The sequence below is a fragment of the Staurois parvus genome, unplaced genomic scaffold (genome assembly GCF_062004578.1).
Source record: "Staurois parvus isolate SC_StPar_1 unplaced genomic scaffold, SC_StPar_1.0 ptg000147l, whole genome shotgun sequence".
Taxonomy (NCBI): Eukaryota; Metazoa; Chordata; class Amphibia; order Anura; family Ranidae; genus Staurois; species Staurois parvus.
The window spans coordinates 15,229,021-15,244,752 of NW_028317943.1; the positions used below are offsets into that span (position 1 = coordinate 15,229,021).

Below are 15,732 nucleotides of genomic sequence, written 5' to 3' on the forward strand. Positions count from 1 at the left end.
GGTAGGGGTGAGTGGAAGGAAGAAAGGGTGTGTGGAAGGAAGGAAAGGAGGAAGGGGTGGGTGGAAGAAAGGGAGGAAGGGAGGGGTGGAAGGAAGGAGGGAAGGGAGGGGTGGGTGGAAGGAAGGAAGGAAGGAAGGAAGGAAGGGAGGGGTGGAAGGAAGAAAGGAAGGGGTGGGTGGAAGGAAGGGAGGTGGGACTCACATCACTCAGTCAGAAGCAGGGCTGTCAGCTGTTCAATTTCACACCCACACATCCTCTGAAGCTGCATGAACTTGAGTGTGGGCAGGCACAGGGGGAGGCAGAGCAGATTCAGCCTCTCTCCCCTCTTCTCCTATTGGTACTGCCGATAGCCAGCAAGTGATTGGCACTGATCATCAGGGCACTGATGATCAGTGCCCTGATGAACAGTCCCCAGCAGTGCTGCCCACCTGTACCCATCTGTGCCCTGCAGTGCCACCCACCTGTGCCCATCAGTACCACCCACCTGTGCCCAGCAGTGCCATCCAGCAGTGATGCCCATCAGTGCCCAGCAGTATTGCCCATCAGTGCCAGCTCATCAGTGCTGCCTATCAATCCCGCCTATCAGTGCCCATCAGTGCTGCCTATCTGTGCCACCTCATCAGTGCCCATCAGTGCTGCCTATCAGTGCCACCTCATCAACACACATCAGTGAAGGAGAAAAATTACCTGTTTGTAAAATTTTATAATAGAAACAAAGAAAAACTTTTTTTTTCAAATTTTTTGCTTTTTTTTTGTTTATAGCGCAAAAAATAAAACACCCAGTGGTGATTAAATACCACCAAAAGAAAGATCTATTTTGTAAAAAAAATGCTAAAAATGTCATATGGGTAGTGTTGCATGACCACGCAATTGTCATTCAAAGTGCGACAGCACTGAAAGCTGAAAATTGGCCTGTGCAGGAAGGGGGTAGAAGTGCCCGGTAGGCTAGTGGTTAAAGGGATGAGATGACAACCCTAGCTGTAGGCTTGGTGTTTAGTTCTTCTTTGAGCAGATTTTTCTTTATACAATAGTCTGAATCTTTTCCTATGCCAACCTTCATAAAACTAGCAATCACGTGGGCATACGACAGCCTAGCAGCACTTCCTCAATCTACTGACAACAACTAGCTACTGTAAAAACCACCCAAACATCCAGCTCCCGTCTGTTTACATATCGCCATCGCAAGATGGCGCTGTGGGCCAGGCTTGCTGTGCCATGTGTGCAGTGGGCGCTAGGTGGCAGTGTTGGGATGCGGTGGGCGTGGCGGCGATGACACTATCACATCGCGCTGCAGAGTAGAGCGGTGTCTGGTGGGGTTGGAGCTCATGTTGTGTGCCCGGTACCCTCCGGTCTGACGGTGAAAGGGATCCCGGCTGGGAGCACGGTAAGAGAGCGCCGCTGGTAGGAGGCGAGCTGTACTGTGTGATTGGGGAAGATCCATCACCGTGTTTATCAGACTCCTAATACCATCACATGGCTGGCCACATCCTGTACATCATGTACGGCTGTCATCCATCGGGGCTGCTTGCAGAGCTGTCACTGCTGTGTTTACATCCATGACAGGACGATACAACTGGGGCACACTACACCGGTCCTCCTATGGCATCTGCAGCCACATCTGTTTTATTATTATTCTTCTAGATCAGCAGTCATGTGATGTGTGACAGATGACTTGTCCTGTTCCTGATCTGCTTTATAGTTCGTAATCCAGCAATAGATGTCCCCATCCAGCAAGCAGCATCTTTCTGATGATGGAATAGCTGTGATTGCTGTGTGATTAGTAAGTGCTCATGAAATAATCTATACTGTCTGCCTGGCATAGAGAGCGAGGTGCCCCAAGATGATCATACTTCACCGTGCCACTGATTAGACAATCACATTCATTCCTGTTAGATGTCCTCCTAATAGTAGCTTCTGTATACAGCAGTGTGGCTCCTGTCCCACAGCTACTAGAAGGATGATAAGGTGTGATATTATGATGATCGCAGTATAGGCATGCTTTTTATTGTTTTACAATCTAGGATGTTTTAGTGCTGTCACAGTCATGCGACGCAGTGATTTCACCTGGTGTTGGCACAATTCTGACAGGCTTGTCACATTCAGGGCCAGTTCACGCTACATGCGTTTCAGTGTGCTTTACTTCTGCATCCAAAATGCACAGAAAGTAGGTTATATGGTTGTCAGTGTCATAGTTCCCATCAGTGCTTGCAGTTCCAGTGCATTTCGGTTGCAGAAAAAAAAGTAAAACAGGTTGCATTTTTCCTGCACAGAATTGTACTGGAACGCAGTAAAACGCATAAAAAATGCACTGGTATGCACATGTCTCTATTTAAATTAAAGAAAAATAGAGGGGAAAAAATTAACCAGAAAGCATGAAAAAACACCGGAACACATCACGAACACACATGCATTAACACATCCAGAACACAGCTGGACTACGTTTCTATCGTGTGCACTGACCCCCAGGCTCCTTATTTTTAAGTTCCTAGCAGCTAGTTATGAGTTTGTTTTTTTTTGCCCCTAGAAGCTAATAATATTTTCCTGTGTGTTCATGTACACTATTGTAGAAGCGTTTTTCAAGGTTTGGCTTCTAGGAGCAGAAAAAAACTTTTTTTGTGCATTTTTGGGAGCGATTTGCCAGCAGAAAAAAACACTGAAGGCTCCTAACAGGTTTTTTTTTCCAGCTTTTTTTTTCCATACATGTATTGTAAAAATAAAATAAAATGTTAACGCTCCTAAATGCTACTAAAACTCCACTACCAGCCTTTTTATCGAGCGTCTTTTGAGCTTAAAAAAATAGTGTGCATGGACCCTAAGACATCTTTTACACGGGCAGTTGTTCTGCTGCTTGTAAATGCATGTTTTGTTTTTTAAAATTCCAATGCTCCTTTCACAGAGATCATTCGCGTTTTGTACAGTGCGTTTATCTGCGATTACATGCGACTGTGTTTAGCTACAGTAGTAAATTCTTGCTTTTTTTATAGCAAATGTTTACTTCTTTTTTCTTTCAACTAGGATTCACTGTGTTTATGTACAGATAGCTTCGGTACATTGCTCCTGGACGCTGTCAACTTTAACACATATAACCATATGTTATGAAACTGTTGCTAAATGCAGTGTGTGAATGGAGCCATAGGGATGCATTGTCTGCATTTAGCTGCGGTAAGTAAGTTCCTCTAAGCGCAGCTAAAAGCTAGGAAGAAGGGTCAGCCGCACACCAGAGGATAGATGAATATAGTGTGTATTTATTAATCCATAGGACACACAACACACCAGGACATGAATACAGGACCTGTTAACGCGTTTCACACGATCTCCTGCCTAATCACAACTGTTTGCCTGAGCGGTGTACCTTTGTTCTTTGGATGCAGCTAAAAGATAACCACCTGCATGAAAGGGGCTTAAAGTCGTATTAAACCATCAGTGTTTTTACTTAAACACATTGAGTACACTAATAATAAACATTGTCTAGTAAACTCCAGTACTTGCAGTTTACAACAATCAATGCTGCTGCTCCTGCTCTCTTAGTGCTTCTTCCTTGAACTTCTGGTCTTCACAGGAAAGTGGACAGTGCAGTCTCCAGCCAGTCTGTTAGTTTGGAGATGGAAGGTGCCTTGCAATCCTAGGCTATGGGGGCTGTGTTTCTATTGATTCACACAGTGTAGTGAGGCACAACTCCTAGTCCTTGCATGCAAGGTTGATTCCATTAGATGCTGCAAGAGAAAGGAGTCACCCTGAAACAGGAAATGTGGGGCAACGGTCATGACATCATCCTAAACTGGAATATAGGCAAGGATTAATGATAAAGAAGTAAGTGAATAAATCTGCTGCTGAAAGTGCTTAAACACTGACAGTTTATCAGTTTGGCTCCAGAGCAATTTTTTTCATTGTTCACATACATGTATAAATCCTAATTTTTGGCAATAAAATTACTTAACCGACCAGAATATTATATATTTTCTGAAAACAGAGGCCCTGTAGAATAAGAAGGTAATAGTTGCAAATATTTATGTCATATGATATTTGCGCAATTGCTTTAATAAAACAGTTTAATAAAATATAATAAAATGAATTTTAGTGCAAAAACCCATTTTGTTTAAAATATAAAAGACGAGGTTGCATCGAGTAACTGGATACCAAACATTCCATGTCTTAAAAATGCATGTGCCCATGATATCTCCAAAAACTACGGTGCCTAAAAATCACTATATATATATATATATATATATATATATATATATAACTTCAGCGCAGTGGGTACCTCCTTTATAATTTTGCAGCTAGCTTGTAACTGTGTTCCCACATATAACAAAATAAATAATTAAATAAAATTAGGCCCTCCAATTTCTAATTGCTCGCTCAGGTGAGCATGGCATAGCAGTAACCCTCACTGCCTCCTGGGATGTCCAAGTCACACAGAGGCAGATTTAATAAGGGGCTCATGCATGCCAGGAGATCCTGCATGTGCACAGTTATGATGCTGGTCTCTTTCAAATATTTGGGACAGGGTAGATACCTGCAAAATTTCTGCGAACGTGCTGGATATTTCAAGATGGTGGTAAGAACTTTCTCTAAAAGGAAGACAACCCTGGGCTCAATGGACTAGAAAGTAGGTTTTTATTTAATATCATACAGGAACAGTTATTAAGTCCGCAGTACACGGATCAAATTTCAGCCAGTTCTACAGGGATCGGGAAAATTTTGATCCATGTATGGTCAGGCTGGTTGTATAGAAGTCGATCTACCTATCGATTTTTGTACAACCACCATGTCAGAATACAGTAGTTCAGCAGGGAGGATTCCTCTATCCACAGAGCGTGTGTGGATGGGGCAATTGAGTCTTTTTTTTTTTTCTTTTTCCTCGACCCGCTGGGCTGCTTTACACAGAAGGAATTTAGATAAATCTAGGTAGGATGACATTCATATGTAAGGTAAGGTTTATTCCTGTTCTTATATTTGAGTGAGTTAACCCATTAACACTTCTAAACCACCCCCTATCTCTTTAGCCTAAGGCTTCACTTACACTGTCATTCCTGCATTTAACTTTTTAAACTGCAGGAGAAGTGATCTGGGAGGTACAGTATAGACAACTTTTAAGCCTCATTCACAAAGGATTTAGCTCACAGCTGCAACAAAAATCCATAATATTTCTGGGACAGGATTCCCACAGGTGAATGCATAAGTTGTGGCCACTTAGCCTATACAAAGCAATGACAGGCTGACAGCGGCTGCAGCTGTCCGTGGCTGTTCAGATATAAATACACATGGAGCGATTATCTGTGGTTAGGAACTGATGATTGCCTCTGAACACGAGTAGATTACATCACGGGGTGATCATCTGTCCCAAACTGCAGGTATTCTTTCAGGGATCCTGGCAGTACTAGGGTCATCGGTTCGAAACCCCACCATGGCACCACCTGCCTGGAGTTTGCATGTTCTCCCTGTGCCTGCGTTGGTTTCTTCTGGGTTCTCTGGTTTTCTCCCACACTCCAAAGACATGCTGGTAGGTTAATTGGAGCCTGTCTAAATTGGCCCTAGTATGTGTATGTAAGTTAGGGATTTTAGATTGTACGCCCCATGAGGGTTAGGGACTGATGTGAATGTATAATATATGTAAAGTGCTGCATAAATTGACGGCGCTGTATAAGTACCTGAAATAAATAAAATGGGTACATCCGAACACATGCAGACTGCTGCAGTCACTGTCAGTTGAGTGGCTGAAACAATCTGCATTCACCTTTGAAATGGGCCACAGGAATATACTGGTGTTAAATTCCATGTGAATTATTATTATACAGGATTAATATAGTGCCAACAGTTTGTTCAGTGCTTTACAATATAAGAATGAGAACTTCTGTTTACAAATTACTTTTTCCCTGTGTTTAGATGTTAAAGCATGTTTAGGCCACACGCACACTGGGCGATTAGCACCTGGGAGGCACTAGTTAAGCGTCCAGCTCACCTACCTGCAGCCTGTCGCATAGGGGCTAAACGCCCAGTGTACTTGTGGCCTGAGGTGCATTCTGAGTTTGTAATCCGATCATGGACACACAGAACTCATTGTCTCTAAATGCATCTAAACTGACCGTACTGAGAAGTAGGTAAATGCTCCATGTGAATGGCACCATTAAAAAACCCCAAAACAAAACAAAAAAAAACACTTCATGCATTGACAGCAATCAGCCATAACTTTATGACCACTGACAGGTTCAGTAAATACCACTGATCATCTCATTGTAATGGCATCTGAAAGTTGGTGGGATATATCAGGCAGCAAGTAAACGTGTTGCATTGAAAGCAGAACAATGGGCACTTCAGTTTGCATGTTGAACTGAGTAGCCACGGACTGGTGTGGGTGCCCATGCTGACCCAGGTCCACAGCTAAAAGCACCTACAATGGGCATGTGAGCATCAGAACTTGACCACGAAGCAATGGAAGAAGGTGCCCTGGTTCCATGAATTACTTTTTTTTTTTATTTTATTTTGTTTTTGTTTTTTTACATTGTGTGGATGGCCAGGTGCATATATGCGTTTAGACATATCCTCTAAACACAAATAATCCCGGTTTGATAGTGCCAGTGTGAATAAGACTGATCCCCTTACCTCTCCATGAAAACAAACTTTTATTCATTAAATAATCATTACTTCCCCTTGTAAGGCTTCATGCACACGGGGCATTTAGCAAACTAAGGCTGACAGCTGCTGCAACTGGGCCGAGCAGTACTGAAATATAGGGCAGTATGTGCCCAGGGATGAATACCTGGAATGCAAGTGATCTGCACTTTGGGTGTTTGTTCTGAGTGCATACTGCCCTAAATGTAAGTACCACTAGGTGCACCATCCCATCGCAGCAGCTATCAGTCTCTGCTGCAGGCCACGGGGATGGATGGTGCACCTGTGCTCTCTGCACCTAAACATTGGAGGATCGTGCTCACAGGCTAAATGTCCAGTGTGTGTGGTCTTACTCTGTGTATAAATATGTGGGGTTCACAACCATCTCCAGAAATGTATAAGGTCTGAAAAAAGGATTTATGACACCCGGAAAACTTTCACTGCCACTTGTAGAAAGCTTATATCAGCAGCAGTGGGGTATTTCCACATGTTCCCGGTACACCTGTCAAGCAAACTTTTGCCTTTCTAATGGTTTCCATCAGAAAGTAACCTATGGCTAATTTTGGGTACCAACATTTTTTCCTGTTTCAGTGGCATGCGCAATTTAAGGCTTTGTATGTTTGTATCCATTTACTTGACACAGCCTCATCTTTTCTATTTTACCAAAATTTGGAAAACTATGCATTTTGTTTTCACTAAAATTAATTTTAGTGTATTTTTCTACTAAAAGTATGGGTTTGATAAACTATTGTACTGTCATGTGGCCTTAACAAAATTACAACTACCACCATTTTATTCTCCAGGCTATCTGATTTTAGAATATATCATGTTTGGCGACTCAGAGTGCTTGTAAAGGCAATTTTTTAAAATGAAAATAATAAACTTGTTCTACTTACCTGCTTTGTGCAATGCTGTTGTATTTCCTTACCTCCCTTCTAGGATCCCCTGCCATTGTTCTCTGGTTCTTCTTTTCTGTGTGTGCCCCCATAGCAAGCCATGTGCTGTTGGGGCACTTGTGTGAGTTCACTTCTGAGCGCAAACACAGCTCGGCCCACTCCCTCCTCACAGGAGCCAGTAGCTCCTGTTGCTCTCAGAGTCTCTTGTGAGGGAGTGAAGAGATGCTGCAGGGCACAGTGCTGGACTGATAGAAGACTTGTGTGTTTGTGGTGGTGGGAGTGGTTGTAAAGGCTGAAGGTTTTTTACCTTCATGCATTCTATGCAGGAAGGCAAAAAACCTTCTGTGTGCAGCAGTGCCCCCAGCCCTCCCCAATCATTACCTGAGGCCCATCGTGACCCAGCAATGTGAACCACTGCCTCAGCTGTCTTGGGTCTCTGCCTCCTCACTGGCTAAGACAGCAAGCGGGAGCCATTGGCTCCTGCTGCTGTCAATCACAGCCAGTAAGCCAGTGGGGGGGGGGGGGCAAGCCACAGCTCTGTGTGTGAATGGACACACAGAGCAGCTGGTGCCCCCATAGCAAGCTGCTTTGCTATGGGGGCACCCGACAGGAGGGAAGGGTCAGGAGAGCCTGCGGGGGACCTGAGAAGGGGTGAATCCAGGCTGCTCTGTGCAAAACCACTGCACATAGCAGGTAAGTATAGGCACGTTTTGTTATTCCCCCCCCCCCAAAAAAAAGTAATCTTTTGGAATCACTTTATGGTAAAAAAAAAAACCCTTTTGAACTCTGGAACCAATTTAAACTAATTATCGGGCCTAAGATGTGTGTAGAACAAAAACAAAGCAGCTGCTCAGAGTGAAAGGGTTAATATTTTAAGTTTAGCCAATAAAGGTTGCCACTTTAAAGAGGAGCTCCAGGTTCCCACCAAAAAATTAGCAGCTACAAATACTGTAGCTGCTGACTTTTAATATATGCACACTTGCCTGTCTAGGTGTCCAGTGCCGTCATCAGCCAGGCTAGTTCTTCACTTGCCTCCGGGTTGCGAGTAAGCCAGTTTCCTACTGCGCATGCGCGAGTTGCGCTGTGCCTTGTGATTGGTCCCTTAGTTTTTTTTTGGACCTTTAAAAACTGGGGGGGAGGAGGGGGCTGAACTTCCGGCTTAGTTTGCAGCATGCCTGTCAAAAGCAGGTACTTGCTCCCTTTCCCACTCTCCCCCCCAAAAAAAAGTGCCAAATGTGGCAGTGGGGGTGCAAACATGTGGATCTTCCCCTTTTGGGTGGAGCTCTGCTTTAACTCCAGACTTTCTGCTCCTAATACTTTTCTTACAAAGGGTCTCTTCTACTCGTCCTGTAAAATATTTTTTTCTCTAAGATTGCTTTCCTTTATGTAGACTGAATGACTAATACATACTGTGGCTTCATATGCTAATGTAGAGATCTCCTAGCAAAGAACGCAGGATATGCCCATCAGCCTGACTAGTGCTCCATATTCTAGTGTCCTTATTTGAATATTGGTGAATAGACTAATCCAAGGAGGGGAATGATTGTCCCATATTACTTTTGCCCGTCATGAGAGAAATATGTGGGCGTCTATTTATGACTTCTTTGGACTTCATTATCTGGCTTTTATGCTGTTGCCTTGACTTCGATTATTTCTGAGAGTCCTAAATAATTACCCTGCTTGTTCCTAGACATTCAGTTGTTCCATATTCCTCCCGGTTCTATGAATAAAGTATAAAAGCCTGTGCTGTTGTTTGTAGGATGCGCATCTCCATCAGCGCAAGAACACGTGCTCTAGCTCGTTCAAAACCTGCGCTCTCTCCCTTTTTCGCACATTGCTGTGACAGAGGGCATTTAAGTAGGTCGGGGGGGGTCAAGCATGCAGCTTGTTAACCAACAGATCTGCCAGACAGTGATCTATGTGTGTAGGGTTGTCTAGCAGACCAGTCAGCGAACAAACTGCTAGGTGATGGCAAGCTACCATTTGTATTGTGACTGATATGTGGATAGTGGGAAGAGTGAATAACACAGGGGTTTCAGCTCGTAGGAGAGCTGGAGGAATCCTAGAAGTGTGTGCTAATTGCTAGAATGCTCCCCAACTCTTAGAATGCACCAGATAGTATGTAAGATTTGTATGTGCCTGTTTGTGGTCAGCCTGCTGGATTCTCGTGAAGTCTCCCTCTAGTGGTGGCCAGAGGCAGTGCAGGCTGTTGAAAGTTTATCACAGCCAGTTTATAAACGGCAGGACGGTGGCACTCCAGGGGCGGGTTGCCGTTCATAAACGGCACCCGCATTTTCTAGCTATGCATGCTCCCTGGGAGTGCGCAGCACCACGATCCGGTGCCCGCTGTGTCCTCCAAACACAGTGGAACACCGATCATCGGACAGGACCTCTGTGCGAGGTCCCGATCATGTGATTACTCGTTGGCCAATCAGTGATCACATGCAGAGTAGTAAGCAAGATGTCGCTTTGTCAATTTTGTTTCGTTATTTTGGATTCATTTAAATTCATTACTATTGTAATTGAGAAATTTGGAAACATCCGAATCTCCGAATAAGAAAAATTGTGTCTGAATTTTGATTCCCGTTCGGCCCGTGTATATAAACAGCTGGATGGGGGCAGTGCAGGAGTGGGTTGCTGTTCATAAACGAAGCCCGCCATTTTGGACTGTGCACGCTCCCTGGGACACAGCGGAACACCGATCGCTGTATGGGACCTCTGTATGAGGTCCTGATCATGTGATCATTGATTGGCCAATCAGTGATCGCATGAATAGTAGTAAGCAAGATGTCACTTCTGACATCATTGCTTACTGCGTGTGAAATCTGTGAATGATCACAGAGGTCACATGGTATAAGGCTATTCACAACAGCCTTGTACCATGTGACAAGCTGTGACCAATCACAGCTCACACAGTAGTTCTCAATGGCTGCAAGAATGCAGCCAGGGAGAAGGAGAAATGATTTCTTTTACAGCCTTTATGGGTATAAAAGCAATCGGTGTAGAAAAAAAAAAAAATCTTCATCACCCCCACAAGTAGTGCAGTGTCACTGTACTGCTAGGGTGACAGTATGTAAAAAGAAAAAAAAACCATAAATAATATAAAAAAAAGTTTAAAAATGATCATTTTTGGTTATAAACTAATTTGGGTTATTTTTTTTTACTAAAAAGATAACAGAATAAATTTTGGCCAAGATTTATGATGAAATACTATTTATTTGCAAAATGTTATAAGAAAAAGACTTTTTTTTTTCAAAATTTTTGGACTTTTTCATTTGCATAGCAAAAAAAAAAATAAAAACCCCAGTGGTGAATAAATACCACCAAAATAAAGCTTTATCTGTCTCAAAAAAATGCTAAAATATTCATATGGGTAGTGTTGCATGACCGCGCAATTGTCATTTAAAGTGTGATAGCACTGAAAGCTGAAAATTGGCCTGGACAGGAAGGGGGTGAAAGTGTCTGGACTTGAAGTGGTTAATGCTCAAAGTAAGCCCCTCCCATTCTCTCCTACCCCACTCAAGGTCTTTGCCACAGAAAGCTAGTTGCCGTGTGCTTGCGTTCTTGACTGCTTCCTATGTTGGCACATGAGGAGAGAAGCCGAGAGCGCCGGTAGGGTTCCCCAGAGGAGGAGGATTAGAGCCTCTTTGTTCAAAACCATTGCACAGAGCAGGTAAGTATAACATGTTTGTTTAGTATAGTTTATTTTTTGTTTTAAATATCACTTTCTAAGTGGTTGTACATGCTTGCATATACCCAGTGAAGTGACTGGCCTTAGATGATACACAGAAATGAAACAAATCCTCCTACATAAGTTGTACCTGTGGTCTTCTCTCCTTTTACATCTGTTCAAAATCCAGTATTTATAAGTCCTCATGCACACTGGACTTTTTTTACAGCTGCTGTTTTTGGCTTTTGATGTTTTTTTCTACAGCTAGTAAACCCCTCCGAATGCACACATAGACTGTAATCAATGTTTTTTTTGGCTGACAAAAAACCCCCAGGACTACTGGGTTTCTAGAGGGTTTTTTTTTAGCTGTAATAACTCTCTAACGCTGAAAAATGCGGCAAAATGTGGTAAACGTAATAAACCGGCATTTTTGAACTTTTTTTGATCAAAAAAAAAATTTTTTTTGGTATTAATAAATGCAAAAAATCGGAACCGTTGCTAAATGCGGATGCAAAAACGCTGAAAAAAGCTGACAAAATCAATTTTTTGCACAGCTAACGTTACCAGCATTATCAAAACACCCAGTGTGCATGGAGCCTAAAGCTTGTTTGATCTTTCAGAAAAGAGTGGACAGCTGAAATTATACACTATAGAGCTCAGTGAGGAGGCTCTAGGAGCTGATTGGAGGGAAGGGACACTCACCCCTTCACAGGAGCAGAGTTGAGGCTGTCAATCACAAGCTGTGTGCTGGAGCTCCCTCCCTGTCCCCTTTTTTTCTCTTGGTGTCAGGAAAACGTGTCAGAAGTCACTCATGCAGATAGCAGAGGAATGAAGCAGCAGAGAGAAATGGCACTTTGAAACAAGTACACTCTCTAGAGCAGTGGTTCTCAACCTTCCTAATGCCGCGACCCTTTAATACAGTTCCTCATGTTGCGGTGACCCCCAACCATAAAATTATTTTCATTGCTACTTCATAACTGTAATTTTGCTACTACTATGAATCGTAATGTAAATATTTGATATGCAGGATGTATTTCATGATTTTACATTTACCCAGTAATTATAATTCATGAAGTGTCGTTTTACCTCCAGTACTTCTGCTTTCAACACAGTAGCTGCTTTCAACACAGTAGCTGCTTTCAACACAGTAGCTGCTTTTAACAGAGTAGCTGCTTTCAACACAGCAGCTGCTTTCTGCACAGCAGCTGCTCTTCACACGTGTGACTGGTCCACACGGGCGGACTGACAACTCACGGGGCCTCCGGGCAATAGGGGATCATGGGGCCCCTGTGTCCTCACCCACACTCAAACCACACCCAAAAAAGCCTATGAAAGGTACCAGGGGCATCTCATGGGGCCCCCTACTGACCCAGGGCCCTCGGGCAGTGCCCGAGTTTCCAAATGGTCAGTCCGCCCCTGGGTCCACATAGGTACATTATGGCGCCAACCCTGTCACATACACCTGTATTTGTATGGGCTGTTTGTGATGGGGTTGGCGCGATGATGTCATCACGCCGGGTACTCGTATGTGGGTGTATCTGCATGTGGGCGGACCTGCCTGGAGACGGATAGAGGAGCAGTGTCTTGATTCCTAAGACCGTAGGAAATATGTGTTTTCCAATGGTCTTAGGTGACCCCTGTGAAAGGGTCATGCGACCCCCAAAGGGGTTGCGACCTACAGGTTGAGAACCGCTGCTCTAGAGGGATATGCTTTGTTCATATTGCATGTCTGAGGTTTACAGCCAGCGTATTAATGCCAGTCATTGAGATCTTGTATATGTTTCTGCTGTTTTTGCTGTTCGTCCTTCATAAAGTTCATAGATGTTTTCTCAAGCATATAATTTCAGCAAAATAAACGGCAGCCTGTTGGCGTGTCAGTGATAAATGTAATGTAGAAGGACTCTAGGACCTTGTATTTCCTCATTTTCCTTTGTGCTGTTTAATATAAACAAGAGGATGTGTACATAAACAAATCCTTGTCATTGAAGTACATTGAGCTTTGGTCTAGGCGTAGTGCAGGTGGACAAATAATAGTTCAGGAGCCCGGCTCTCATGTACATGGCTATTGTTTACAGCAACAGTACTCCCAGTTATGGCATCATCAGTCACATCCTTCAATGTATTTTTACATGAAATACCTCCTTCTGTCTTCATATGAGTTCCTGCTTAATGTAGACTGGGGAGAAATTCAGCTTTAATACAGTGTACCTGAGGGATGGGCTTGATAGAGGAGCACAGGGTTGACTGTATTGATTTTTTTTTTTTTCTGTTTTTTTTTTTTTTACACCTTGTGTACTGTGGTTCAGCTATTTTATTGCTAACACATCACCTCCTCACCGCATGGCAGCGTCCTCTGAAAATCGATCCACCACCCTTCCATATTTATGCTCCACTTTCACTATTTTACCATATGATGACTAGACGGAAGAGCTTCAGCAAGCAGCTGCATAGCATTTGACAAACTGCTTTCTTCAACCCTTAACCCTTTTACTGCCACCAGTGTATGTCACAGCAGCAGGGGTTTTTACACACATTCCACAAGCCAACTGTCTGCTTTTTGTGTATACCGTCTCTTCCGGTATCTGTGGTGGTGGTGCCACCTGTCAATTTCTAGATGTCACGTTAATATTGGAAATGTATACTCGCCGAGCGGCATCATGTCAGCTTGTAGGCGGGTGGGGCGATAAAAACATGGATCAGTCATCTGGCTGCGTATGTGAAAGGAGTCATTGGGACCTAAAGAGTTCCTTTAATAGAAGACATTGGACACTTGACTGGGAGCGGGGAAAGATTCAAGTGTACATGAACTGCTCTCTTGAGAAAAGCAGTTGGTAGGGTGACTTTCACACGTCAACATTTTGATGTTAGTCTGCCCATCTGTATAAATAGGAAGATTGGAATTAAATTGTTACTAAACCCACAACAGTAAAATCAGGCTGTATATGCAGTAAGGCATACTTGTGATACTCACTGTGGAATCTAAGGGGTTAATCCTCTGCATTGTGTGAAAATGCTGTTTGATCCTGACTTCTCTGATCCCCCACTTCTTCCAGTGCCCCCTTCTAAACTCCTGATAGGACATATTATGTGGAGACACTCTGCAGATGCTCAGTTTGGTGTGTATTGGTAGAGAGGTTTTTTTTTTTTTTGTTTTTTTTCTCGGGATAGTGCATGTGGTCAGCACAGGGCCAATCAGCACAGTCCAGAGGTTGGGGGTTTTGCACCCTCCTAGAACAGAAGGAAAACTCCTCCTACAGGCTTTAACCTGTGCTCTGCTGAACACTGATAGAAGTCACAAGACTGCTTTCACTGCTGATGAGAAAAGGTATTTAGCAGTTTATATTTACTAAAATAATTGCATTTCTGTGTACTGTGGGAGACCAGATATAGTGAATGCATGGTCCGGGGTTTAAGAAATAAAGCTGATAAGACAGATATAGACTTCATGAATGAATGCAGTATATACTGTGTACACATACACACTTATATACAAGCAGCGTAAGCATCTCAGTTTGACTTGGAATCAACCTTTTGCAATGAATGTACATCAGAGCGTGGAGTGAGAGAGGTAGAACAGCAAATCAGTTGTGCTGCAGTTCTCATGTACTAGCAAGGAGAATGCTGATAGGAGGTGAGAGCAGAGTGACCAAGAGGTGATGTAATTAGTCTGCTACTTCTTTGGGCCCCTTTCAGACAGGGCGGTCTTTGTCCCAATCAGCAGCAGATTTGATCACAGATCTTTTGCTGATCCGGGCAGATGACACATCCATGCCTGCTCAATTTAACTTCTTCACACCGGCCACACACAAATGTGCGGTGTCTGGGCCTTGCCGCCGAGCGGCCGCACATTTGTCCTGCGCGCTCCCAGCACACATGTCCGCTACTCACGGAAAGGTCCCGATCTCCTTTTTTTGATTGGGACCTTTCCCGATCATGTGACCGCCATGACGTCAAATCACGGCGGTCACATGACCTTAAAACCCCGCCCCCGGCTTCTGAAACCCTTAAAGGGCCGGGAGGTGCTGGCGTCAAGGTGTTAAGCAGAGCAGACCCAGCCAGAGCCTGCTCTGCTCTATGGCAGCCGGGTGTAAATGGACAGTGGAATCCACCTACATGGAAGACCAGATAAGACATGGAGGTTGGCGGATGTAGACACTTTCACAAAAAGTCCTGCTTGACCATAGGGGTGAACGGACCATCCAAACGGTTCCGCCCTAAACACTGACAGGCAGACCTGTTTAGACCCGCCATGTGAAAGGGGCCTTATTGCACAGCCACAGGGTGCAAATGGGAGAGGGACCTGTAAGTGAAAGTAAAACTGCATTAACCACTTGACAATGACGGCTACAGCACGGTTGTCCAGTTCTGGGAGGGGGCGCCATATGACGTCCTCCCAGAACATGCCCCCTGCGTGCCCTCCAGTGGCGCGCACCCACTGCTGTCATTGATCACTGTCTACAGCTGATGACAAGGCTAGGTAAAAGGCCAATCACAGCGGCATTTTACCACATGATCAGTTTTGTCCAATGACGCAGCTGATCACAAAGTAAATA

At 43.9% G+C, this 15,732-nt stretch overlaps 1 protein-coding gene across 2 annotated transcripts in view; it reads left to right on the top strand.

Moving 5' to 3' along the window:
- The first annotated feature begins 1,264 nt into the window (after nucleotides 1–1,264).
- The window catches only part of OSBPL8 (oxysterol binding protein like 8), a 385,291-nt gene continuing 370,823 nt past the window's right edge, over nucleotides 1,265–15,732 (top strand). For both annotated transcript variants that reach the window (XM_089674075.1, XM_089674076.1), the window contains exon 1: nucleotides 1,265–1,385. The gene's annotated coding sequence lies outside the window, so the exon portion shown is untranslated. The remainder of the gene's footprint in view (nucleotides 1,386–15,732) is intronic.